Source organism: Gallinula chloropus, assembly GCF_964237585.1.
Source record: "Gallinula chloropus genome assembly, chromosome: 4".
In the NCBI taxonomy this organism is placed as follows: domain Eukaryota; kingdom Metazoa; phylum Chordata; class Aves; order Gruiformes; family Rallidae; genus Gallinula; species Gallinula chloropus.
Window position 1 is genome coordinate 89,643,350 of NC_140088.1, and position 25,756 is coordinate 89,669,105.

Consider the following 25,756-nt stretch of genomic DNA (forward strand, 5'->3'; position numbering starts at 1 on the left):
AATTAAAGAGGCCTGTGTTAATGAGGTGTGGTTATAGAAGGCTCAGTATCAGCTGTGAGAGGAATAGAGTTAGTATAACAAACTCTGCATTAAAAAGTGCATCAGAATGGATCTTGGGAATGAATTCTCCCAGTGTCAAAAGATGCCCATAATCCTAGAAGTACAGTACAAATGAAGACAGAAATTGGTAATGTAGCTGGTCTCCAGAGAAGGCACTTATACAGAGCCTTCTACCCACTGCAGATCAGGCTACACAATCCTGCAGTTCTCTCTCTGCAGCACAAACACCTGTGGAAAAATTCCACCAGCTTTTATGGAAGTAAGCTGGGTGTGTGAGGGGTGTGTGTGTGCTGCAAGCATCTTTGAGTAGCAGTGCCCCTTTAGAAAGGCAAGTATTTGTGAATAAACTTGCTCTCCATAATTTATTCTGCACAACTTGAATACTGAGAAATTTTGAGAGGCTATTTTCCTGACAGAGCTGAAGCCATATGAGATCCCTGTTTATAAGAATGACTGAGTGATGCAGAGAGCTTAAGTGACAGTTCATTCTCTTTTAAGCCTCCCCTCAGCCAGTCTCAATTTGCAGAAGGAGATGGAAGGGGAAACAGGGAATGAAGTACTGTAAAAAGACAAAAATCACAGATTGTGATTGTGAAAAGAGCCATTAGAGCATCTAGTCCATAGCCTTCCAGGAAAAGATGTGCTGTGGATGCCAACTGACAGCAGCTTCTCAAGTGCGAAGATGACGACGGGATCCAGAATCACTACTGGGGAAGAAACTGCTGATGCAGGATGGAAAAGCCTGGGTGTAATGTGAGTCTTTCCCTTCTTTTGTTAACATGTGTTTAGTAGTTGTGGCTTTTTTAATTGAAAATGTTACTAAGACACATCGCATTGGCAGTAATCAGGGACACCAGAGCTTAGCACCTAGTAGATTCTCTTCCAAGTCACCTTTCTCTGACCCTGATATTCTTGCCTGAGAATTCAGACAGTATCTCTTTTTTAGACTGGATATTGAAATAAGATCAACTATAAAATGAGAAGATTAAGGCGGGTAAAAGCAGTAACATACTACCCACCCTTTGACGTGATCTATAGTTAAGCTTATGTAAAGTACTCTGGTGTGGCCATGTAAAATTTGTCTCTGTTTCTAGTTTCTTCTCATCACCTCCTTATTTTCCATACTTAACTTCATTCTCATGAGGTCCTGTTCCATATGTCACTGCTTGTCCATATTTTTGTCAGTCTTTGGGCAGTCTTGACTGAACTGATAAGGTCACAGAAATTTCTGACCAGCTTTGTGCAAACAGGCAGCAGGGAGGGGAGCAACCCTCTGTGGAAAAGGGTTATCTCTTAGACATAAGGAGATGGACTCAGGAGATGCTCTGGAAAGCCTGAGTCCTATGGAAATCAGTGTTGAATCTTATGTCTAAGCTCGTGTTTCAGCATCATATAAGAGCTTTTGTTTCTACGCGACCTCTGCAAGTCTTAAATGATCTGAGTTTTACCACACTTTCTCCCCTAAGGTCTCTTAAAACTTCAGGTTATTTTCAAACTCATATTACTGTTCAGATTTCTATCATCAGAAAAGTTTTTCCAAATAAGCAGAAAATATCTAATAACTCAAAACTTTCTGTCTTCTCCTAGAGAAAGTGGCCAAAAGAAAAACAATTCATGCAAATAGCACACTTGCCACTCCTGTCCATGGGTGTGCTTATGAGAAATGGCCCCAGCCTTCATGTTTATTATTATTATACCATATATGCTCAGGTTTGATGATTTCTTTTCCCCAGGATTTAAAAATCTTGAGGGGAAAAAAATCATGAAACTGCTTAATCAGTGGTGAGAAAACAAATGCAACCTCCTGAAAGATACACAAGTGACTGCATGGTACAGAGGGGTGTAGCAAGCTCACTGTGACATATTAAACCCCCTCTCTAGCCAGAGAAAACAAGGAGACTTCAGCAACTTGTATTTCAGGACCACAAGAAAATAGATAAGCTTTGAACCATTCCCTGAAGGTTAATGGGCTTGGGCACTGGCAGCCCAGTGGGGAACGGCACAACAAAACCCATTCCTCTGAAAATCCCCCACTGCTGCTCTGCAGGCAATCAAACAGGGGACATGGCAGCACCAGCACATGGTCCTGTCTTGTCACAATGGTGCACAGGAAGAAGTTTCCTTTTAGGTGTGGAGGTTCTAAACTGTTCTAAATGCCTTGCCTAGACCAAAGGGCTTGGGCAGGGACTTTGCCGGATGCAACTGGCTTGAGGAAGAAGATGCGGCACATGGTGTGGTCAGGACTGTGGCCGCCCTTGTAGCATTATACATACTTATGCAGGTTTAAAGGTTTTGCAAGAAAAGACTCTCCATCCCTTGTATAACTTCATCTCTGCCTCAGAACAATGCAGTCACCTGGAGGAAAAGAGTTGCTGACCTGAACCAAATGAACACCAGCAACCAGTTTGTGGTGATGGCCAAGACCAGCTGTTTGTGGGGAGAACTCAGAGTCCTGGAGGAGACCAGTCTTTGTGAGGTTAATGTGGGAAAGGATAAACCTTATCCTAATCTTTAACAATTAGACATATTTTCAGTTCTGAAACATTCAGTTCAACATATCTTCCTATTTTCGTGTCCATGACTCCGGCTGTACTCCAAATGCTTTTTATTACCAACATACATACAAAATTCCATAAAGCAGATTTAAAAGAGTTTTGTGCAGCCGGAAGCCCTGTTGTCTTCAATGCAGGGAAAAAAAAACAAAACCAAAAAAGCCCCCCCCCCTACTTCCTAGGCAGTGATATAGAGCTCAGAGATGTATACCTTATGGCAAATTAAAAAGTATGGGGGGAAAATGGTAAAGTAGCTTCATCAAAATGGCTACTAGAGTCTTACGCTATTGATGCTGACAGGAATCTGTTGATAGATGTCTGTGCATTTCAGACAGGCTCTATGAGTCCAGTTAAACGCTTCATTAAAGTTCCAGTGTTAAATGGTTTAATGATTTCATTTCTCTGCACGTGGAATTTGAGAGTCTAACACAAACGAAGCAATCAAATAAAACAAACAAGGCTGCATCTTGCTGATTCTTTCCCTTGCCAAATGGCACTAGCATTTCAAATGCAAAAAGGGAAATAAAGCCTGTGGCTACGACAGGGTTAATAGTAAAGACTGCTCTCTTTTTTTGCCTCTTTTTTATTTTTTTCCTGTTTGAAATGGCTCCATGGTTCGAGAATGACTCTTTGCTTCCCCTCTTAATCTGTATTTTACGAGTGAGAAGCTTTGCATTATGCAAATCGTTAGATAGGAACAGGTGACATTTCAGCAAAGAACATGATCAGCGGCCCGGGCCTGGATTGGGCTGCTGATTTATACATTAGTATTTGTCACAAGGATCGCAAGTACTTCAGTCTACATTCTGCAATTTGCTTTTCTATTTTTTCCTCCCCACAGTCCTTAAGGTGGAAACTTCATCAAAGTATTTAAAACGCACTGGCCAGACCAAAGGCAGCTGCTTTGGGCCTGGAATGGGGAGGTGAAGTACGGCCTTGTCTCGGTGGCTGCTGGTGTTAGCTGGCACTGCGTGGGTCAGGCCTGCTGCAGCTTCAGGGCCAAGCAGAGCACATCTGCACAACCCTAGAACCAGATCCTCTGCAGCAGTGATGAACCCCCTGGTAGGCCACTGGCCTGACTGCAGAACAGGGATCACCATCAGAAGGACAACTTCGACTGCCATTTAAACTTTGTGAACCATGTCGATAACAGAGAAGTGAAAAATGTGTCACAATACAACTATTTACAGTCCTTTTTTCCCCTTTTCTTTCCCCTTCTGGACCTTCCCTAGTACCAGGGAAGTTCAATACAGATTGATTTGCATGTCATGCGATATGTTTTGGACTGTAAATTATTTCTGGAAAAAGAACTACTGGAAAAAAGAAGGGGATTTATTGCCATTGAATTTAACATCAGGAACAGTTGGTTTTCTTTTATTTTCTAGTTCTCTGGAGCATTTTGGGTTTTACTTTTATAGTGACTTTGCTCCTTCTCTGCTAAAACTTTAAACTGTGACAGTAACTTAAATTGGGGAACAGGAGAGGTTACTAAATGGCCAAAGTGTCATTGAAAAGCAAGTTAAACACCCCCATTCATAGCAGTCTGTCCACGCTCCTCAGCATGGATGGGAGAAGCATGATTGGTGTCAAAGACATGGTGGTTTCCTGCTGTCCATCATCCCTGTCTTGTGTGAGAGGCACAACAACGTGGCAATTGCAAACACAAAAATCAAAAAGTAGCAACAGATTTAACCAAATGAGGATTCCTCATACAATTTCACAAGCATCTTTAATACAAATATAATCTGTGGCTGTACCTGGTCTGTGGCACAGCCATCAGCCCTGGGCTCATGGGCTCCTGGCACTGCAATAGACACAGGTTTGTTGCAATTGGGGCAGAGGGGGCAAGGCAGAGGCATCTCTCTCCCTAATTCTGATGGTGTCTACTTCTCTCTGTCACTGCCTGGACCCATCCCATGTTGGGACCCTCCTTCATTATGCATCCCTTATGGTGACTTTTCTTCTCAGCACTCAGCTGAGGCTCCAGGAATGGCTCCTGTAAGGTTAATTACTAAAAGGCCAGGCTGTGGGAAACTCTGCTCTAGCCTATACACAAAGGCTACACTGTCTTGCATCCCTGAATTGGGAGGAGACAGGCAACAGGAGCTGCTGTCACTTCTCCTCACTCCAAATCTGACACTTGGGCAACCACAACCTTTTTCTTACTTATTTTTACATATGAAACTGGTGTATGTCCTTGCCTTTCTCTTAGTCTGGTCTTTTGGCTATTTATTTCATGACTACCAGCACAAAAGCAATCCTTCTCACCCATGCTTTAGGCCCTGGACATCTTATGGCTGTTATAAAGGAATCATGTTAGGTCACATGATCAATTTTGGGTTACATCTTGCCATGTGCTTATGACATTAATGGGTTTTTTGGGGTTAAACTTGAACGACAAGCTACTTGCATAGCTTCAGAAAGATTTATATTAACACACAATGCTGTATTTTCTCATTTCTTCTGCTTTCATCTCTATGAAATGTAAAAAGACATACATATAACTCATCTCAGATGGTCCTCTTTTCTATAAGCCCCTCAGGTATGTTGACAATTCACTGTCCACGAGAACCATGTTTTCCTGACCTTTGAATACATTTCTGTTTACAAATGTCTCCTTTTAAGATCTAGTGTAGACAAACAGCATCAATCAGGTACAGCACTCAGCATATGGCATGTACCTACCTGTGGAAACGGCCACTAATCCTTCACTGTGATGATATTTTATTTTGAGCACCTTGGGTTTTATCTGGAATAATGACTTAGGTTCCTACTTAATGTGTTTCCTTATCTCCTTAAGGTAACTTTAGCAAAGATAAGAATGTTCTTGTGAGAATGGCACCAGCCCATAATTCATCCATGTCAGACATCATTACCACTTCTTAATGTCATCCCAATTAAGCTTTAGTTCAATCCAGATGTTCTCAGCTGTGGTCATGGTAATGCCTTTGTCATGAGCTTGTGCTATAGGTGACTTTTCCAGGGCTGTGGCCAGCTGTGTGAAGGCTCCAGGCGCTGAGTGCAGGAGAAGCTACTGTTGATTGTCATGTCAAACACTCAGGGTTTCCCCAGGCCCCACAGCCTTTCCAGGACTGGGTATGTTACTCCTTCACACTACCTTCCTGTGCTTCACTATTTGTTTACCATGTTTCTGTTCAAATTTTGTGCTTCTGTAGCACCAACCATACAAAGCTCTTATGGCATTTCTTCATTTCATTGCTGTCAAGCCAATGAGATAATTATGGTTATCCTCATTTTACAGAATGGGAAGGGAAGGAAGATATAAAAGGAGATTTTTTTTCTAGAAGGAAGATGCCCACATGTGTGCAGTTATCACTCACAGCTTTGTGTCTCTTCTTGTATTTATACTCTGTACTTGAGGCACTGAGATGCAGATCAGATTGTCTTGCCCAGGAGAACCAAAACCTCACCCCAGTTCTCCAGCCTGTTGCTATAAATGCAGTGGGCAATCCTCAGTTTCTCACTAAGCAGGAATAGAGGTTAAAGCATTTATGCCACCTGTGGATTTTTAAAGTAATGGGTAAACTACTTGGATCCATTTGTATTATTTCAGATGAGTTAAAGTAAGGCCAAGTCAAGCAAGAACATTTTCACTCCTATAAATCCCCTAGATGTTCCCAGTATGGGATTCTTTTAAAGAGCTCTTTTCATTCCCTCCCTGATTGCCTAAGAAAAGATGGATTTTACATGCTAAGGAATATTAAGATGTGCATGGCAAGGTGCAGTGACCCATTTGATAGTTGGCTTTTCTGGATAGGTTCTTCTGCACTGGCATCTACTTGTAATGCAGCTGGCACCACAGTCCATAAGGACATGTATCTTGCCATCACCCTGCCTCTGGTCAGCACTGTTGGAGACAGAGCCATCTATCCCCAGTCACTTAAGAGCACAGGGGAGTTGTCTTTATGTCTTATGACTGTTACATACAGGACATTGGTAATACCAGGCAGAATGAGAAAAGCTTGTCATTTGTCAGTCTTAATCCAGAGTGTTATATGATGGAGGGCACTGCCTGTGTACTTGGGGTTTTATCACCTGAGCAAAGGAATTCTGTCAATTTAATTGAAATTATCAAGTGCTATCTCAAAACTGTGGATTTCTTATTCTCTTAAAGCAAAAAAAAAAAAAAAAAAAACCCAGATCAGATCAGAAAAATCTATAAATTATTTAAAAAATGTAGGAAATTTGTTCCAAATAGCAAATTTATGACAGATCTTAAAATCAGGAGAAAATATAAGATGGCTGATGGGAAGGACCTGTTGGTATCCTTGAATTCATTCAGTGCTGAGTGTGCTCAGTGCTTCTGAGGCTGACTGTGAACTTTGGTGGGGGGGGGGGTGTTCTACTGTCAATTTTCTATTCACTTGTCTGTTAATACAGATGATCTATATTGTAGGGTGAATCATTGCTTCTGAGTGCCTCATTTATTGAGGTCTGGGTAGCATTCTGCTTTTTTCTGCCTCTGTGTTCTTGAGCTGCCCATAAAACTTTTGATTTTTCCCAATGGTATTTGTTTGAAAATATTTTTAGTAGAATTTTGGGGTTTGGCCTGTTCATTGGAAAGGCTGCTGGAATTCCTGCTTGAGTTTGGGGCCTGCTTAGTTCTGTAATTCCTCTGGAATGTTAAAGCTCTCAGGCAATTCACTCACAGTTTTCCATATTTAATTGTACAATGTGGAAAGTAGTGCTGAATAAACAAAAGACATTTTGACAGGTGGCTGTAAAAGTGTTTGCTGTTAAAGGCAGTGCATTCCAAATGATCCTACTTCGCTGCTTTTATAGTACCTGCCTACTTATGACTGTTTTATGTTGGCAAGAACTTTACTGCTTGCTGTACATTCACGTGAAGACTGTGTGAAAGATATTTGAAAACAGGGGAGAGCAAACAATCCTTTGAATATACAGATAGATGGTTGCCCTTTTAAGTCAAGTTGTATCTGGCTGCACCATATCACAACAGAGAACAGCATCAGGAATCAAATTAATTTTTGAGAAATAGAGAAAACAGCAAATTTGGGTTTCCATTGAGAATATCTTAATATCATAGCACGTGAAAAAAACCCAAACAAAATATAACTTGCTCCAAATAAACACTGACCTAGTATAATTTGTTCATTTTGATCATACACAACTATATTCACTATTATATCTAATGTTAGTTGGATTTATATTTTGAAAGAAAAGGCCAACTGAGTTATACATGATAATTATGTAACTATAACATCATTAGAGATGCAAGGAATGATACATACAAACAGGTCATCACGGCGAGTGGTTACTGTCTCCTTACTTCCCTACAGCAGAAAGTATTAATCAGCAGCTTCCTGAGCACCCTGAAAAATGCAGAAAGGAAATATTTTTGTCCTAGCAGTCAAGCTATTTCATGATAATAAAAGTGAAGGAAGGATGGAACCAGTTCCTTCCCTTGTGGCTTTGTTATGTGTTCTGGTTTAACAAGGGTGAAACATGCTTCTGCTATTGCCTGGAGTGGATAACTGCCTTGTACCAGCTGCTGAGCAGCCTTGTATAGGACTGGAAGATTTGTAGAGGCCTCAGGGTGTCTCTAAATGCAGAGAGAGCTGTGGGTAGGGTCATGGGTATCCTATGGAGAAAACCCAGCAGAGTGCAGGCTGGTGTCTCAGCAAGGTTGGAAAACAACCGAATTCAGTGAGACTCCAACTTTGATTGGTGCTTTGGGGCCCACTCATAATCCAGAGGAATAGTAAATTACATAACTGTGCTAAGTGCACAAACCCCTCTGCATTGAAACAGATCAGAATTGATTTTGATAGCCTTTGGAAGATGGTAGTCTTCATTTATCAACGTCTTATCTTCCCAGTAAAGCTGGTTCCCCACTTTGGCCCAGGTTCCCCTCTGTTCAAATTTGCCTATAAAGCACCTTAATACACTTTGTGGCCCTTATGTGGTTGTGATTCTTTGGGACCTTTTATGACAAAGGATTTTGGAAGTTCTAAACAAGTGACACTGCTCTTTCTGAAGGCTGGAGGAGAGGTGGGAGGAAGGCTGTGTGCACAACAGGGCTGTGAGGCAAGTGGAAAGCCAGCAGCTGGGCAAAGTGGGGAAACTACCACACAGCTTCTAAACCTTGGGTAGATCTGGCAGGGCTTGCCCAAACATCCCTTAGAACCGTAACAAACTAAGCAGTGACAAGAGTGAGGAATTGAACCTGTGGCTCCAGGAGTCTCCGTAATCCCAAAGTGACCCTTAAATCAGAGAATTATACATTAATTATTGCCCCAGAAAGAAAGGAGTTCTAATCCTGAAATGGCTTATTTTGCCTTTGCAGAGGTTGCTGAAGATGCATTTTATAGGAGAAGTTCTTGTAACTCATGAATTCTTATAGAGATTCCACCTTAAATGGATTTTATCAGACTGTGCACTGGTAAGCTGATGCTAATATTGGCTCCAATAAAGAACAAATCAGTGCCCAACTCGACTCGTCTTATCGCACAGTCAAAACTGATGGCTGAAGAAGTCATAAAGATCCCATTTAATCTCTCGCCTATCTATCACTGTGAATGTCTTTATCCTCTTTGTGCAGTGGTAATATCTGCTCATTATGAAAGCAAAATAGATCTGGCATGAATAAAAGCGGAATGAAGTGCTCACTTTGATTTTGACAGCATGATCAGTGGAAGCAGTAATCTGTGAGAATCAAAAGGGCTAAATTATTCCATAACAGTAATTTGAGGGAACAGCTCAGAGCATACACATCTGCTTTCATATATTGTGACGTGCACTGATAAAACATCCTTCCCAATTTACTCTCTCTGTGCTTGACTAATCTGCAACAGCTCTCACAATGTCTAATCATGCCATCAAAAAGGAGAAGAAGTTCAATTGAGACTCAAATGAAAGAAGATTGGAAAACTATCCTCAATTGAAATTACATTTGTAAATGAGCCATAGTTTTTTTTCTGTTCAGAGTGTGTTATGGTAAATCTGCCTGAAGAAGTAGTTATGCTGAAGAACAGCAACGTGTATCTAGATTGTATTTATTCCATTACTGCTCCAGTAAAATTATGGCAGCTTGGAAACCCTGGGGCATGTTTTCAAAACTGATATGCCAAATTCATAGTCAGATTCCTGTAGTATAATTACAGCATCTCTGCCTGGCTGAAAGATTCCCGATACATATAAATTACACAGCCAGGTTATAGTTGCAGGGGGATTATTTTTAAACATTCCTGTTAGAGGAGATTTCTTCCCTTATTTGTTGGCTGGGCCGTGGCCATACTTGGCTTCCTTTCTTCCTTTGTTCATGGTGTTTTGGCAGGTATTTAACCAGGCTTTTAATACACCTGAGATGCAAACCTGAAAGTCACTTTGAAGGTGATAGAAGGATGTATCCTGCTGATCCTCATGGCCAAAACTGTAACCTGAAGTATGGGAGGGTAGAGTATATGCTACCCAGACTGAAAGGGAGACAGTCATGTGAAAGCCCCTGCACGGGATGTTCACCTTCTGGCTGCTGACATGCTTTCTAACACACAGTTTAAACCTTTTCCTCCTAAATCTTGTGGGCTTCCTTTCTGATGGTTGCTAATTCAAGTCTACCCTGTGGCACTCCAGCCTGTGAGGACATATTGTCACCTCTGCTGGGATCTCACTTCAAGAAGTGTTATCCTTTTCCCTTATCCTTTCCTCCTGGAGCCATATGATTTTGTCCTCCCAAGGTATTGTATCTCTCTGTCAATGTTGATTGGACTCACATGTTCCTGAGTTGCTTGAAGCTAGCAGCACTGGGTGAAACCCTGCTGGAAGGACCTGTAAGGAGCCTCCCTCACACACCCCTTTTCCTGGTACAGCCAAAGAAATGGTGATTGCCTCCTTTGTAGACCTGTCATCAGGTTCACTGATGCAGCTCCCTGTGTTATGGATTTCTATAATGAGAATGTACCTATAGATCTGCAGAGGCACAGGTAGGCAAATGATACTGCTGCCGTCTCAGCTGATATTGCTTGCTGTTCTGCTGCATGCTGTAGACAATTTGAAAGTATGAACCAGAGGGGTATATTCATCCTAGGAAACTCTGCCTGGACACCATTCTGCAGATCGTTAGGTCTTGGTGAAACCTGGGGTAGCTTTCCTTGCACAAGAAAAATATGACTGGGCAGCTGCTAACTAGCCCCAAACTTGCTATTAGAGAGGTATTAACTTGGCAAAATAATTCAATTAATATACAGTCTGATTTTTAATCCCCTTTTGCTCATTTTTAGCTTGTTTTCTGCAAACACTTGAGTTAATATCTAGGGCTGACTTTACCATTACAAGCCTGACTGGTCAGGATTCTTCTTCAACCTGCTCAACAGAAAATTAAGTCTCTGCCAAATTGAAATAGGAAGTGGGGAAAGTTTTGAGTTTACTAAGATTTTTTTTTTCCATTGGGAAAAATCAAACAAAAAATGGTTCTTTTGCATAATTTCATGAGATTTTGAGCTGAATTTAAATATTTTCTTTGGACATGTCTGTGTACAGGAGATGTACTGATGGTTTATGGAGATTATATTTCAACTTGCTCTTTTCCCCGTTACTACTATTGTCTTTGCTACTCATCCCACGATAAACTGCAATGTCTTTTTTCACCTTAAACTTCTCTGATGCATTGGGACAGACTTGTGACCATGACAGATGTTCAAGAATGTGCTTGAGTGGCGCATCCAAAGAACTTTTCCAGTGCCTTACCTCCTGTTGCTTCCTGATTCCTCTATGTTCACCACATCCATTATTATGCTTGGACAAGGATCTGTAATTTTTATTGTTCAAAATATTTAGTAAGCTTTCACATGCTGACTAAATAGTGTGGCCTGTGATTTTGGCATAAGAAAAAGCATGGGTTGAAACTTGTTTTTAAGTATGCACAGTTGACTACTTGCATTGGGAATATGCATCCATTCAGTCAGTGACCAGTTAGAATATCATGTGGCACAAAACCCCCATGTAGCTCACACTATCCGTCCAATCACTACTTAATGATGAGGTCTGAGGAATAAAGAAACAAAGACTAGCCTAGAATTTTGCATAAACCATGGGATTGTACCAATTTTTGAATAATAAAACCATCTGACTGCCTGCTGTTCTACTGTTGGATATTCTGGCTTTAGTAATTATTTTTTGGGGGGGTGGTGTGAATTTTTGACCACCTATGTAAGAGATACAATAGCATATGGATAAGCAGTTTAGATACTCTGAATCATCAAAATTTAGAAAATGCTATTTCATGTTTGAAAGCCAATGGGATGAGAATAGTCTGGAAGTTTTGCTACCTTCATCTGCAATGAAAGGCTACTTTTAAGGTTCCATTGTAAGCACAAGTGTGCAAAAGCACTGTTTGGAGTATGCTGGGTCATGCAACAGATGAAACTTTCTTATTAGTTGGTATGTTTTGTAACAGAAGTTATGTATAATTAACCTTGGCTCCTCAAGTGCTTCCTCCCATAGCCAAATTTGCCCATATGACTAACCACATTGAGTTCAATCTAAGCAGTTACACCCTAACTTAGGTTTGTGCCTAAGCATCTGCAGGTTCTAAAATGCCAAGATCTTTGAGGAAAGGCCATCTCTTTTTGCACAAAGAAAGGGTGAGTTTAATCTGTATCCATATATTCTCCAAGGTGTCAGCATCTCTGTTTCTGGACTGGTTCAAAATTTAATTTTCTCTTGCCTATCCAAATCCCAAGTGTTCCAAAGTGACGTGCATGTCACAACTTTGCTTCAAACTTCTTTCTCTGCCAGAGCCCCACATAGAGGGATAAATGAGCCTGTTGTGGTGATTAACAGTACAGTGATGCATAGCAAGACAACCAACTACAAATTGCTTCAGTTACAGTACTTGTGTTCATCCCTGATTTTCTCTGTAGAGAGTCAGACTCAGGAATGCAGCAGTGGACTGAACATGTTTATGGCTATTGGCTTGGAGAGGAAGGAAAGAAAACCAAACACATGCTGATAAAGCCCTGGCTACCTGTCCTGACAGTGTTCTCTTTCAGCTTCAAAATGTTTTAGGCTCTCAGGCTCCCTTGCTGGCTGATGATGGCTCCTGATCTTGCCACCAGAAATTGCCTTTCTCTGTTGGTTTGGCTACTGCCTTTGCACAGCAGCCCCCTGCGGTGTTTTCAGCACTGCTGCAGTAAGAGCAGGGAAACACAGGCACGTTAAAGATCACTGTAGTGCTGCTCTGCTCTTCTCCTCCCTTGCACAGCATCACACAGAAAGACAAAACCTGATTCTGATGGATGCTGCAGTGTGTTTGCATTACAGCACCCAGCCTGTAACTGTCCCCGTGCTGCACACAGCTCAGGCAGAGAGCAGACGGGGGCAATAAATGGCAGCTGCAGCCCAAATTTAAAAGCATGGAGAAGCCTACATGTGCCTGTTTCTGTTCTGTACTCCTCAGAATGCCTCCCACTGAGCCTCTATATCTGCTTGTGAAATATACTCCCTATACCTGAGGAGTTTCTGACTCTCTGATAGTGTAAGTGGACCTTTTTGTTCTAATACATACCTCTTGTAAAAATTCACGTTTCCTTTAAAAGATGAAGGTACTGACACCTCACAGTAGCAACAAACATGTGCTGGATGATATTTTACACCAAGTGATCTGTTGGTTTCCATCAAGAAGCCTGATGAGCATGAGATTGTCAACGTCTGTACCCTTTTTCTAGGTTTTTTGGGGAAAAAAAAAAAAAAGCCCATGATGATATTTTGCATTCTTATGTCAGCTACAGCTGAATTTGGTCCATTTCTACATCCTGTAACCTAAGTGTTCTTCAGCCACTGAGTGTCCACAGGCTGAGGGTGAATGTTTGGAACCACAGGAAGCTTGCTGGTGGTGTTGTTGACCTTGGGTTTTTGTCATTTTGGCCCAGACAGCCAATGCACAGGGCAGGGAGTGGTCCAAACTGAGCAGCCAGACAGTGGGAATGGCTGAGCGTGCAGGATCCAAAGCAGAGCCTTTGCATATGCACAGATCACTAAAGGTGAACGCTTGTATCTGTGCACTGAAAACACAGCAGTAAGGGATGATGCGCCCTCCTACATCATAGACCAGTCAGAGAGCTTAGTTGGGCCAGGGGAGATGCAAATCCTGGCCCCCCAGAGCCTTCTCTGTGCTGAGGAAGGGGAGAGCAGGAGGTTGTGCATGTGATTGACTGGGAAGAGGAGGACAGAGGGGAGGGAAGGACACAGCTCTACAGGCCACACAGGAAAAAAACCCATAATCCACCTCGTACACATGGTGTCCTGGGCTCCAGGCTGCTCCAGGGGCTTTGTCTTGGTGACCCCAGAGTGAGAACCCAGCATGGAGGGAGGTCTGGCTGGGCTGTGGCTGCTCTAGCGGTGCTGGCCAGGCCCCTGCGAAGCGTCAAGAGGGGGTTAACCACAAGCCCCGGCGGTGTGGTGCCCGCCTAGGCAGCACAGCTCAGGCTGCTAACAGCGCTCTTGTGCAGGCACAGCAGGCTCCACACATCGGGTGCAGCTAAGGAGAAGCTCCCTTAACTGCAGGACCAGCATTTTGTTTGAATTCTGCTGGCAAAACGCAGTGAGGGCCGCCCTGGGCTGACAGTCCGGCCTGACCCACACTTAGGCCTGGAGCCAAGCCTGAGCTGTGGCCTGTGCTTTCATGGCTCTGCAGTGCTGCTGGATGCCAGGGTGCTGGAGCATTCCTGTTTGGTGCAGCATTGGCGCAGGGCTGTGCTTGGCTTTCTAAACATCTTTTATGTAAATCAAGTGTTAATTATCCCCGCTCCCTGTTTTGTGTTGAATATCATTTTTTTAATTACAGGCTTCATCCCAGGTTAAGACTGCAGGCCTGTTGTTGAGCCAATTATCATAAATTCCCCTGTAACAATTAACAATATTGGTACAGAGCTGCATGTATTTTAAATGTTATAATTATGCTCAGCTCTTTTGTTAATTGGCCTATCTGACTCTTTACTTTTTATGCTGCTCATCTGCTCATTACCGCAGCCATTTAATTCAATTAGCACCTTAATTAGAAGAACAGCCATGTCCAATGTCGTAGGACTTGTCAGAGTATGCGGCTTGATTAGCAAAGACAAACACACCATGCAAATCAGGCTGTAACATTTGGGGGGCGGCAGGAATGGAAGGCAGCCAGCTGGTGAGGTGGAAAAGGAGCGTGTCTTCATCCCCCAAAGCTTTGCCAGGAGAGAGAAAATAAAGAAGGCATCAGACTGAGGAAGGAATAAAATAATTTACAATTCCACGAGTTAAGGCATCACTTACCATGAACGGTGTCTAACTCCTGAGGATGGTGTCACTACTAAATTATCTCCTACCCCCAGTGCTCTTACAAAAAAAAAAAGGCAGAAAGTGAGAGAGCTGTGTAAAAATAATACAGTAATCTCCTGCCAGATCGTATGTCCTTTTCAGAGGAGGAAGCCAAACCCCAAAGTCTGGTTTCAGAGGGAGAGAGAGGGAACAAAAAGAAATACCCCGATCCCAGGCTTTGGTGTAAATCTGTGTGGCTCCACTCATCAAGGCCAAGTGAGGAGGGGGTCCAGGGTGTTTTGAAATCACCCATTTGACCTAGGCCCTCCCGATTTAAGACAGCCACACTGCTGAGGAGAGACATGGGAGGCTGTAGGAACTGTATTTAAAAAAAAAAAGAAAGAGAAAAGGTTCATTTTCCAAGAGCAGTTTCAGTCTCAGTTTTGTTTTGTGCCAGTCTATTTAAATCTTTATTCCCTGCCTATTAATTCTCCTAATTAGAATTAAATGAAGCATGCTAAATTGCTAGATTAACCAATAATTAAGCAGGCAAAGCACTAACGTTTAATACACACAGGCAGCTCTTTCTCTTCTGTGATAGCACCGTGTCATGCCTGCTCATTTTATTTGAAAGGAATTAAGAGGCTTGTCTGCCGTGATCAACACCCCCTCCCATATTAACTTACATCAAATAAAGACTTTCCCAAAAGGGGATCAGTTTCCAGCTAGTTATCAAGGAACTCTTGATTTTATTTCTTTAATTCCTTATCTGGGAGTCCTTGTGAAACCTATTTGAATCACTTGGCTCAGGAAATCCAGCGGCTGTACATATATTTAGCAGATAGTAGATTTTAATTAAAATGATCTATAGTTTGTGTGCTGCTCCTTTTATTCGGTGTTCATTTCTTTATTTCTGCTCATGTAATGAGGTCCTACACTTATTTTCAGAGGATGGCAGCCCCTCTCCCTCCCCCTCATCTCCCTGTGTTGTGTGTGTGTGTCCCACTTCAATATCCATTTTACATATTTACACATCACTTTGTCTTTATGGCATAGACCTTATTGGGGCACCTCTCAATACCATGCCGGTCTCTCTTCACGTGAGCAAGGGGCCATGCATACTATCTGAATCATAGAATCCCAGACTGGTCTGGGTTGGAAGGGACCCCAAGGATCACAGATCTCCAACCCCCTGCCACAGGCAGGGACACCAACCTCCAGGCCTGGAGCTACACAAGGTTGCCCAGGGCCCCAGCCAACCTGGCCTTGAACACCCCCAGGGACGGGGCATTAAGTAGACTCCTTGGTGATTTTGAAAGTTATGGCTTGGGTGTGTAAGTGCCAGCAGAACTGGGGCTGGGAGCAGGACCAGCACATTCAGGTAGGTGGGTGTTTGTGCCTCTTACGAAGGTGCTTGGTGATATATATGCCTTGGGCATGTAACTCATTCATGTACAGAGGGCAGCAAAGACTCACGATAGGGATTTCATAAAGCTGCTCAGTCTCGTGGTGACTGAACACATATGTTCATGCCTTTTATTCCTTTAACTTGAGCCAAAATTGGACTAGGTTTTATTGTTCCACCCCAGGAGTGGAAAAAAATGTGATGGAGTCAGCTGATTCTCTAGGTATGTCTACCCAGTATTTTGCAGGCAGGTCCAAATCTGTTTTGCACTGCACTGAGCAGCGTGCCTTTGGCAAGGGAGCTGTGTGGTCGCATTAGTGAGCCCTGACTTCTGTTTTGAAACTGCTTTGCAGCTGTTTGGCTTGCATCACTGCTGGAGTAACTCTGCCTTTGATGAAATCACAGAACACAAAAAGCCAGCCCAGAAGCCCTGTTTCCCAGAGATACCAAACAAGAGGCTGTGTGTCTGCTCACAGTCCCAACTCTCTTGTGGCCAGCACTTTGCCCCAAAAGAGATCTTTCAAAGGGGCTGTTTAAACAATGTAGTTGAAGTGATGTAGTGTGTTGCTGCAGCTGAAGAAGATAATCTCTGTCTTGTTTCTTCCTGCTCCAGGTGATCCTGCCCCTTTTGGTACTTGTATGAGCATCTTCTGTGGTAGTTTTCCTTGGCAGTCTGAAGAAAAAAAGAGTTATCCCACTGGCTTAGCAGATTGGATCTGCATATCATCCAGCCAAGTGAGTATGGAGGCATCACAAGGGCCAGAGTAGGATCTGCAGCCAGTGGAAGTGGGCAGGAATGGGACCACCTCTTTTGAGGGTGGTAAATCAATAGAGCAGCCTGGACCTCACCAAACTGCAGTCCGTGCTTGTAGACACTTAGGCGTGTCCTGGAATAAAATCAGTGATAATGAAAGAGAACAGAGTTCATTTTATTTCTCCTCCTCCAGTGAGTGGTCCTGATGGCTTCAGGGGAAATTAAGCATTATTGCTGAAGTTATCAAAACTGTCTGATTTCAGATTTTTTTTCAGGAACTCAAGTCAGACTCCTTAATAACACCAAGAATTTTGAGGACCTTGCTCCCAGCTTGTGTGAACTTTTCTGAGTAGCAGCTTCCCATCACTTTAGGCCAGTTCCATGTTCTATGCACATCTCAAACCAGCCAGAGCAACATCAAGCATTTACCATTTGGTGTTTGTCCTGTGGAAACACTAATGTCTGGCTACGTGTTCTCTATGTATCTCTCACATGCTTCACAGTTTAAGGCTGAGCATACCCTTGAATGCATTGGCATTAAAGATAATGTCAGTGCCTATTTCTGAACATGAGCAAGCAGTCAGGGACTTGCTGAGTGCCATCTGTAGAGTCATGTTCCAACACAGGTTCACACCCAGGCAGGTTCAAGTTGAAAAGAAAATGAAATTGAAACAATAGCTCAGAGGCACCAGGAATGCCCTTTCCCACTTAGAATTTGGCCTGTTTTTCCAGTTGCTTGTGAAGTAAACCCCAGTGGGCTGTGCAGTGCTACAGATGACCATGGAGAACAATGCATGCATTCTGAATCCTGTGGCCAGAAACAATGGTGAGATGGTGGGGCCTTGGAAGTCAAGGTAAATGCAGGACATGAGCAAATCCCTCCCCTGCTGCGAGGGGCCAGCTTGAGCAGGCTGGGTTTTAATTTCCACGCTGTCCTATGATATGAACCGTGTGGCCCCTGCAGTACATGCTGAGGACAGCAGAGTCTGCCTTCCCTTTTCGGCTGGCTGGCTGATTGATTCATTCCTCTTCTTTTTTTTTTTCCCCCAAACCAAGCTTCTTACATGCTTTGGTGAACATCTTAGTCAGTCTGGAGTTCCTCTGTCGATTCCATGTGCCTGCATGTGTGTGTGTGTGTGTGTTGCACTTCATCTGCAATAATATCCTGGGGGTGGGGTGGGGGGAATGTGCAGGCTGTAAACTTCTTCATAACATCCTGTTCCTGCAACTTGAAGATATTGACTCTGAGGGGAAACAATGGCATGAATAAAATAAAAATAAATAAATAAAAAAAAGTTAATTATCCTTTGTGTTTGTAATTTAATTAAAGATGTAGTAAAGTTTTACTGTTTTTCCAGGTGATGATGTTTAGGGCTCTGAAAAGCTATTTGTGCTGGTGAGATTAAAGTGCATTTTAAAATGTTCCCCGAGCACTTTCACATTTGTTGATAGATTTTTAAATTAAACTTTAAATTGTAATCTAAATTACCTCCAACAATTCATGGTCCCTGTAATGAACTCCCACCATTCCTGCTGTCATCTGACTATGATATACTGTAAATGGTAACTGCTCAGGGTTTTACTGAATAGTGCTTTAGTATTACTGCACTATATTAGTTGTGTACAACCCTCAAATAGAAATCAAAGCACAACACAGGTTTGGTTTAGCATAGTAACTTTATTATTTGCTAGTCTTTAGTCTCGGTGCACACTGCTACTGCTAATCATTTGAGACCTCACAGAATATACTTCCAAATAATTTTTTAGGCATTCCTGTCAAGGTAAAAGTATTTGCATTTTGCCAGCCAATGAGCTTTTGGACATTAATCCTTAATGGGTAAAATAAAACTAATTGGGGAATATGAGCTCAAGTGCTCATTCGTAAAGTGACCATGGCTCATTGGCCCCTCAGGCACAGTTAGGAAAAAATACTTTCATACATGATTGATGTAGATTCAAAGAGGAAAAGAAGATTGCAGTGGGATAGTGGAAATAACTCACCGTGGTCTGCTCCATGAGGTGATGCAGGTATGCTGAGAGCAAGTCGTTCCCAAGGCACTGCTCAGAGCAGAGTCTGACCTGGCAGATCACCGATGCTCCCCGAGGCTCGTAGATGTGTTCCTGGGATCCAAAGAAAGACTGCACATACAGGCTCAGCTGACATCTGTGGGGAGGTCTCAAGGTTCTCTGAAAGTTTACACATGTGGAAAGTGAGAAGACAAATTTATTCCCACAACAACCCCAAAAGCAAAGGTCCTTGGAAAGATCAGGAGCTGGGAATAAGCAGGGCAAGGACTGCTTTGCTGCAGGAGGGTGCCCTGTTAGGCTCCAGCACTCTGCCACGCAGGGACTTACTGACACAGGTTTTTACCTGTCTCCTGGAGAGCTCTTGGTGGACTTTTCTTCCACACAGATGCATAAGATGTACAGGCCTCAGCTTTTTATCTCCACAAATTCCCTCTTCTAAGTCCACATTATGTGACAGTAAAACTGGCTTGTTTGGTTTAATTGGATTTTGTAGCTCTCCTGCTATGAGAAGAATGAACACTGTGTATTGCCTGGTCACCTTTGCCATTCGTCACCACTCAGCGTGTCAACAGCCACACTGGCAAACAGCACTGCTGGGCTCAGTGCTTCTCCTGCTCCCAACTCCCTCGTTTGGAGATGGATCCTCCAGTTACCCACCAAACTGTTGTGCAGGTCTCCTCCTCTCCTCCTTTCCTCCTTAAAGGCCTCTGCTGTTAGGCTGCGTGAAGGAAAGGGAGGGTGTCTGTGGTGCCAGCGTGCTGCAGTCACTGCCTGCAAGGCAGAGCAGCGCTCTGCATGGGTGTCCTTATTCTGCCTCTCTGTCTGCCCACGGTAGCTTGTGCCATCCTCACACGCCAGCTGCCTTTGATAAGGTAGCTGCTGTGTCTAGTCAAAGGAAACGCCTTAGATACCATCTCTGGCCTTCAGCAGTGCCTTTGCTATGGGTAACGGTCAGGTAAGCTGAGGAGATGGGGCTGAGCAGAAGGTGGGTCAGGACCCTGCGCCAGTGGGAACAGCAGGAAAGCGCTGAGATGGGAAGTAATGACCTGACGGTCGGACACTCAGGAATCACCTCAGCCCTGGGGCTTGTTGAGTATGACTCACCTATGACTGTGGTGGGAGGAAGATCCAGGCCAGGAGGTTGTTGGCCCTGCCTGTGATGGGGGGGTTGGACTGTTATGATCCTTGGGGGCCCTTCCAACCTCTCAGACCATTCTGATTCTAGAAAGGAAAGGAAAGGAAAAAGGAAAGCAAAAAGGAAAAAGGAAAAAGGAAAGGAAAAAGGAAAGGAAAAAGGAAAAAGGAAAGGAAAAAGGAAAGGAAAAAGGAAAAAGGAAGGAAAAAGGGAAGGAAAAAGGAAAGGATAAAGGAAATAAATGGAAAAAGGAAAGGAGAAAGGGAAGGAAAAGGGAAGGAAAAAGGGAAGGAGAAAGGAAAAAAGGAAAGAAGAGGAAAAAGGAAATGAAAGAAAAAGGGAAGGAAAAAGGAAAGAAAAAAGGAAAAGGAAAAAGGAAAAAGGAAAGGAAAAGGAAAAAGGAAAGGAAAAGGAAAGGAAAAACGAAAGGAAAGGACAGGAAAAGGAAAGGAAAAAGGGAAGGAAAAAGGGAAGGAAAAAGGAAAGAAAAAAGGAAAGGAAAAGGAAAGGAAAAAAGAAAAGGAAAAGGAAAAAGGAAAGGAAAGGAAAAGGAAAGGAAAAACGAAAGGAAAGGACAGGAAAAGGAAAGGAAAAAGGAAAGTAAAGGAAAAGGAAAGGAAAAAGGAAAGGAGAAAGGGAAGGAAAAAAGAAAAAAGGAAAGGAGAGAAAAAAGGAAAGGAAAAAGGGAAGGAAAAAGGAAAGGGAAAGGAAATAAATGGAAAAAGGAAAGGCGAAAGGGAAGGGAAAAGGGAAGGGAAGGAAAGGAAAGGAGAGGAAAAAGGGAAGGAAAAAGGGAAGGAAAAAGGGAAGGAAAAAGGGAAGGAAAGGAAAGGAGAGGAAAAAGGGAAGGAAAGGAAAGACTGGAAATGAAAATGTCAATACAGTCTGTGAATGGTTGAGAGGTAAAATGAGGCTGTGGTGCTGGTTGGTCCCAGCTGACTATGATGCAGATCCTGAAAAGCAAATGTTGAAGAATTACTAGGAAAAACATCCCTTTCCACAGACAAAAATGAAGGTAAATGAAGATCTGGATGCTTATTTAAGTCCATTAGTGTAAACACTAAGTACCGTCCCACAACTCCTTTGTGGTTTAGGTCAGTCTGCACCCCTCTCATCAAGGATGCTGTGTTTTGAGACTGTGATTACTAAAATCCTCTCAGCATGAGGAACTTTTCCTGTCTCATGGGAACACGAGGACATTGCCAGGGCCTGTGTCTGCTGTGAGGAGCACTAGGCCGCCGGCAGGGCCTGTGTCTTTGGTGAAGGTTGCTGGGCCGCCAGCAGGCCTGCTGCCTTCCCCAACAATAAGGAATTTTAAGTAAAATCTGAATTTGAGTTTATGGGGTGAAGTTTGTAGCAGGTCTGACTGAATGATCTTACTGCTATGTAAAGCTCTGTGTTTTGAAACATCTCTGTCTCCTGAAGGCCGCTGCATCTATCGGCAGGCGTTGCTGTAACAAAGCAAACTTCCCACTCCCATCCCTCAGGCAGTTCCCAAGTTGCAAGGCGCAGGGTTTCAGCCTGGACTCCATCCCTCCACTGAAGACTGAGCCGCCAGCAAAGCATTCCCCAGCTCTGAGGAGCCGATGCTGTGCTAAGCCTCTGTACCTGCACACTGAGCACACCCACCCTGCGGGATGTGCCTTTGATGAAGCAAGTGAGACTGCAGTGACAAGAAAACCTGCTCTAAGATACATCTTGCCTATAATTCTTCTTAAAATACCCTAAAAAATAATATCAGTACAAATGGAAGTGAATATTTGCCTTCAACTTTTCTTTGAAAAAATAAATGCTGTTAATTCAACTCCGTGTTCTTGATGAGGAGCGATTGATGAGTTAATTGCCTTCCTATTCCCACCGAATTGCAGTGTGGCTGCAAATACTGGGTCAGCGTGTGAGTAAAGCCTTCATTGTTCACTGCTCACAAACCCCCTGTGCTGTGACAGTAAATATTGTTTCCTTCCAAGCTTAAAGCAGACAACTCCAGTTTTTCTGTATCACTGGGAAAGGCTACTTTGTTGGTTTTTTGAAGTAAAATTAATGAAAATAACGAAAATACTTTTATTTTTGGGATATATTCTCCCCTTTCCCCAAATTGTGAAGTTGACCTTTCCTGGTTTTATAGTGCCCACAGACAGGCATTTCTCCGATACATCTCTATCCCCAGTCCATAATGTAAGTATTTATTCTCTTAAATGCATGCAGGGTTATTAATGATGACAGAGTGCTTGGAGCCTTCCTCCTGAAGGACACTGTTTGTTTTTCCCCATTTGAGAGTAACTGCAAAACACCCTGGAATGAATCTGGGGAATGAATCTACATCATTGCTGTTTTACACTCTTGCTGCCGCCAGCCAGCCGCTCCTAATTTAAGGTGGGATGCAGATAACAAACTTTGCAGGGTAAAACAGGATATAATCTCTCACTAACAGAAATTCAGATTCCCTATTGTGCATCAGGCTGTTGACGTTTAAAATGCTGCAGCGCCGCTAACATGAGAATTCAGAGCTATTTGGTGAACGCTTCTCTTGAGACTGTTCATACACACACCCCCTCAAAGGGACAGCACGAGGCTCAGGATGGATCTGTCGGGGAGGCTTTGGAGCCCGGTTCTATTCACATGTGGTTTCATTTTTCTCAGCGTGACCTTTGGTTGGCGGCGGCGATGACTTTGGTTCGCTCCTGGTTTCGAGGCAGCTGCTTCAAGGGAAAATGAGTCCGTGTCTTTTTTAGCTCGTAACAAAACTGTGGTCTTGTAGTGAACAGAGAGATCATATCTCCCTCACAAAGTGATACATGCAGGTTAAAGGATGTCTGCCCTGTTTCATGGGAACGCCGGGTCTCTCGGACTGCTGCCTGATTTCAATAAAAATGAATAGGGAAGTATGGAAATGTGCAGTGAATGAGCAACTTCATGGATAATAGACCTTTACTGGTTTTATTATAAAGGGAAAAAAAAAAAAGAGGTTAGGAAAATGAGTGTTTGGATACTTTTGAGTTCCTCGTGGTGAAAGGCATTAAAAACACCAAAGGCTGTTTTATAGAAATGCAGTTAAGGCAGGATGGTGATAATTAAAAATACTGCCAGCAGTGCTCCCACATCAGTAACTGTATGGCTTGGGTTTTTAAGCCTTGTTTCAGTCAAACTGTTGCTAATAGTGCCTAATGTAGCTCAGATGGCAAATATTTCTATTCTGATACTATCCTCTCATCATGTTCTTGAGCACAAAATATTCAGAATGCCACCAGATTATCTATTTATATGCATTTCAATACATGTAGGGAATAAAAGCCTCCTGTGATAAGAAATATCTATTTTAATTAAAATACAGTTTTAAGGAGGTGTCTAGCTGTATGCTAATTAATTTTAATCATTCTATATTATTTGCTGTCTTGGCTTTTGCCACGTCATGAAAGGCTGCAGAGAGGCCATATTTAGTAAATTAAAATAGTCCTGAATCGCTTTTCAACAGAGGATAAACAAAAAATGGCTGAAGTTCAAATGACAGTAACAATCCTCTCTTAGAATTAACATCTTGCCCTGTTTGAAAATAAACACTCGGACTGGAAAAACGTGAAGAGAAAATGTTGACCTGTCAGCAGCAGGAAATGTGTCTACATCTGCAGAGATTAAACAATGCTGCGGAGCACGCGTGCCTCTGACCAGTTAAAAGCCTGTCCTGCAGACACTGACATGCTTGAGTAGCTGTACTCCCATGAGTAGCCCAATTCAGGGCAGCATGGCTACTCACTACTCACAGAAGTAGTAATTTCCATTAAGTGGCTTTTTTAAGTTGAGCAATGGGAACAGCAAGGACACGGCCCGGTTAAGGTTGATGACTCTGTGAGGTGCACAGTCTGAATGCAGTAACTCCAGAGGTGTGCAAACTAAATAGGCACAGTGTCTGGATAACAACCTTCCCCTCCACAGCTGGAAACATGACTTGATTGCTTAGTTCATTTCTCTCATTTTTCCTCCCAGCATTTTCAAATCCTTTAGAAAATGGAACACAGGACCAAAAGGAACCCTGCTCCAAAAAGCTTGGAGTTCCTTATGTAAGTACATTAATACACCAATTCTTTATTTAAAAGAAAATACAGAGCAAAACAGATGTCTGAGATGGATTCCTATGGAGTCAGATGGGAAATGACACTTTTCTTGTGGGGAAATTCTAGAGGCACAATATGAACGATAGGAACTCACTGGCTTCATGAACAAATACGGGTGAACAGAAGCTGTGGAACAGGGCTGGGCAGGCAACTGAACAAGGGCAGCCAACATCATAAACTTCAAGAAAATAACTGTTGAAAACTGTCACAGGAGATGGTGTCAAACATAAGGAGATGACAAAACCAAAACACGCCTTTCTCTACCACATACACAGCCTGTGGTAGAGGAAATGCCAGAGAGGAAAGGCACTGAACCTGCGTCAGCAGCACTTAACGTGGCCTGACCCCTCCAAAATGCATTTGCTATTTATTCTTGTTGCTTAGTTCTAGGCACAACAGAAGGATGAGTCAAATGATGAGAAATACAAATGTGTGCATGTATTTCCAGATCCAGGGTGTGCACCCAGCTGCACAATAGCCTTGGCAGCGTGGGACACGGTGGCTGAAAGCATTCAATTGGGAGTTTGGTCAGGGACATGCATATCAAAATGTAAGACAAGGACATGAGGAAAATAAATTAGCATGAGTGACTCAGGTGGACTCACATACACAGAAAGATGCCCAGTCAGATGTCAAGCTGAACTTTCAGCATTTGAGAAGATGGCCTGTGGTTGGTGGGCTCTTCAAAGGATTCACCACAAACCATAGGTATAATTCTGACAAAGTTCCTGATAAACTTCCCATTTATTCTAATAAGAACTGAATGCTTTTGAAAATCCCATTACTACACATGTTCATCTTCCCAAAAAAAGACACAGTTTCCCAATTTCATATGCTTGGGGAAATGCAATTTTAGTGGGACAGCAGTTTGACCATTAAAAGGCTTTGGCTCCATTATCACTTTTGGCCCTTCTGCAGTGCTAGTCCAGATCCTTTGCAAATCTTTGAGCTGAAGGTTATCAGATGGCTTGTGGTGAGACACAACAGCTTTCACCAGCATGAGGTAAGGCCACGATTTTTCCAAACACTCTTACCACATCCAATTTCTGAAAAGCTGATAAACAGGTATATGGGGTCACATCAAAACTATGGGTTGAAATACACTGAATATAAGAAACTGCAGGGGTCTATTATCTTAATATATATATATCTTGTAGTCTTTCTAACTGGTGAAAAATACATCTGAATAACATTGGGATATGAAATATAAATTTCAGCTTTAGGGAAGAAACAGACTGTAGACCTGATGTGGGATTTTATGGCAGGACTAGCAGCAGAACCCAAACCTACAGACCTTAAGGAAGCTTCAGCTTTAACCATTAACTTCTCAGCCCAGGAAATAACTACACAGAAAGTGTCCTTTTTTCCCTCCTTATATAAAAAAAAAAGTTCAACTTTTAATTATGCATTTATATACTTGTCCGTTTCAAAATCCAATTC